The sequence below is a fragment of the Paramisgurnus dabryanus genome, chromosome 3 (genome assembly GCF_030506205.2).
Source record: "Paramisgurnus dabryanus chromosome 3, PD_genome_1.1, whole genome shotgun sequence".
NCBI lineage: Eukaryota > Metazoa > Chordata > Actinopteri > Cypriniformes > Cobitidae > Paramisgurnus > Paramisgurnus dabryanus.
In genome coordinates, this window is record NC_133339.1 from 40,973,946 (window position 1) to 40,976,734 (window position 2,789).

General features: G+C 51.7%; 1 long non-coding RNA gene across 2 annotated transcripts; it reads left to right on the forward strand.

Moving 5' to 3' along the window:
• The first annotated feature begins 423 nt into the window (after positions 1–423).
• LOC135744898 (uncharacterized) lies at positions 424–2,435 on the forward strand. 2 transcript variants are annotated; one of them, XR_012336460.1, is made up of 3 exons: positions 424–1,778; positions 1,824–2,061; positions 2,107–2,435. It is a non-coding gene; the product is annotated as an uncharacterized lncRNA (long non-coding RNA). The 2 variants fall into 2 exon arrangements; XR_012336461.1 differs by having other exon boundaries at positions 1,824–1,920; positions 1,966–2,435.
• Positions 2,436–2,789: the final 354 nt, after the last annotated feature.

Consider the following 2,789-nt stretch of genomic DNA (forward strand, 5'->3'; position numbering starts at 1 on the left):
GTGCAGGATGACCATGGCGTGCAGGGTGGAGGCAGCTTAACCCATAGCCATGCGAGCAATCGGCACGGGTGCTGTAAAACTGACAGGCTTCGGAAGGGAGATTTGGTGGATCCCGCCAAATGGCAGCCATGCGCAGGCACGTAGGTACGAGGCACGAGGCAGGTAAGGGCGATCAAACCCACAACCCTATTTTGAACCGAACGGTACCTTTCAAGATTAGTAAGTTCCCCATGCCGTTTAGAAAGGAATGGTAGTGGGACGGGGTGTGGCTTAATGCCACGACTGGCACCCAAAAACATTTATTAAACTGAGAATGTTTATGCCGTGCATGTGTCACAAGGTGACGATCTTTTCAGGGCGGAACCAAAAGTTGAGGAAGTTTGGTTCCGCCCGGATGTTTCCGTCCAGACCGGAGAACAGAAACACCGGACATCCGGCAGCTTCGCGAAGGCTGTAATCAGCCGATTGAGCACAGCTGTGCATAGTTAAAGAGATCGCCGGGCAATTGGACAACTGGAGTACATGGAGGAGTATAAAAAGCACAGTTAAATCACAGTTGAGGGTCGTAGTGTGTGCTGAGGAACGGAGCTGTGCTCATTGCTAGACGTGGTGGCTGTCTGTATTTCTCTCTCTCTCCCTCTCTCGTTGTAGTCTGCGGTGGACCTGCTGGAGTGAAAGGAAAATCCTATGGGTAAAAAGGAACTTTGGTCTAACCAGCACTTTTGAAGGAGTAAAGCAGGAAGAAAATTGCCCTTGTTGTACAACGTAAACAAAGGCTATCCGCTGTGAGTATACCTTTTTGGTGTGGAGTAACTTGCAGAAATTAACCTGTGTAATCGTTGGAAACCTCCAGGAGAAGGAGGGCGGCCCTACCCCTAAAATAGCGTGGTGGGCGAGCCGTTAGAAGCGTAAATCCAAGCAGCCACAGCAACGAAACTCTATTCTGGTCGTATTTCCATCGCCCTTATCTCAGCCCAAGTGAAGTGGAGGACACCGGGCGTTTCCTTTGTTGTGTACACTTATAGTGTGGTGAGTGAGACTTTGCAATTAATAAGCTTTTCACGTTGGAGTGGTGCTGTGTATTTGCTGTGGGTTGCTGTGTGTCTTGTCAGACGAAGCCCCGCATCATCCATTTCTTCTACTGGGCAGAGGACGGAGAGGCTAACGACCTCAGAATTTACCGCTACCATACGCAGTGTGCTGTTTTGGAGTGTGAAGGGACGCAGATCACGAGCTGTCAGTGACTGTGAGTACAATATTGGAAATATTCGTGGTGCAAACTTACCTGTTCTGTCCTTGTCGCAGAATCTGAGGCGAAAGGGTCCGCCGCCCCCGCGGTCTCTACAAAGGGGCGCCCCTGTCCAGGACTCGATCGCCCTACGGGCAGTGGAGATAGGGCAGCGCTCGACCCGGGGAGGTGGTGTGTGACCTTCGCCCCTCTGCTGACCTACGGAGGAAACCATACTTATCAGAGAGCTGTAAACAGCGGAGCCAGTGAGCAATACTCGAAGTCCAAGTAACAGTGTCTTTGTGTCCTAGTGGCCACCTGTGGAGAGAAAGGAGAACGAGAGTGAATAATTGGGGAACAGACTGTGTAACGTGATACCTACCCAGAGAGCTGTAAACAGCAGAGCCGGTGAGAAATACTCGAAGTCCAAGTAACAGTGTCTTTGTGTCCTAGTGGCCACCTGTGGAGAGAAAGGAGAACGAGAGTGAATAATTGGAGAACAGACTGTGTAACGTGATACCTACCCAGAGAGCTGTAAACAGCAGAGCCGGTGAGAAATACTCGAAGTCCAAGTAACAGTGTCTTTGTGTCCTAGTGGCCGCCTGTGGAGAGAAAGGAGAACGAGAGTGAATAATTGGAGAACAGACTGTGTACCGTGATACCTACCCAGAGAGCTGTAAACAGCAGAGCCGGTGAGAAACACTCGAAGTCCAAGTAACAGTGTCTTTGTGTCCTAGTGGCCGCCTGTGGAGAGAAAGGAGAACGAGAGTGAATAATTGGAGACAGACTGTGTAACGTGATACCTACCCAGAGAGCTGTAAACAGCAGAGCCGGTGAGGAATACTCAAGTCCAAGTTGACATTGCTTTGGTGTCGCAGTGACCACCTGTGGGAAGCAAGGAGAACGAGGGTGAACGTACGACGGGGAACGTGAAGGCACGCGGGGCGAGGACCCCCTGCCGAACAGAGGAAAGGTACGCAGACAGCGGAAAATCTCCTTACCAGTCACCCTGAATTTGTTCTGCCTCCAGGAAGGAAGAAGGAGGGCGCCACGGTTAGCAGGGTCCAGGCCGGAGCCTGACGTTTCCCCTTTCCCCCGGCTTACAGTGGGTTGCACCCCTGTTGCCCTTGCCCTTTCTGCCCGTGGCTGCAGTCTCCCTGGAGGGAGGAGAAGAAGCCCATTAGTTTTAATTTCCCCTTCCCCATTTCCCCAGTTCTTTTAAATATTTAAATCAAATAAAGCTTGTTTTAAATTTTACTTATCTGTTCCCGTGTTTGTCTGGTCATTGGGTTGGCTTTGGGGACCTCCTCGAGGTGGGAGTTGAGAAGGGGCGTGGCTTCTAGTCAAACATAGCCAGCCCCTGGGGGTGACAGATTTTGGCGTAGTCGGCAGGGCCCCACCTCGAGTTGAGTAACCAAGGTCACCCAATGACTGACAACGCGGGGCCTGCAGCCCCACCCCGTGCCACGTCCATCATCATGGGAAGCCCATGGATCCAGAAATATGGAGGAGCAGAGTCGGAGGTACGACTGGCTGAATGGAAGGCCCAGTTGGAATACTT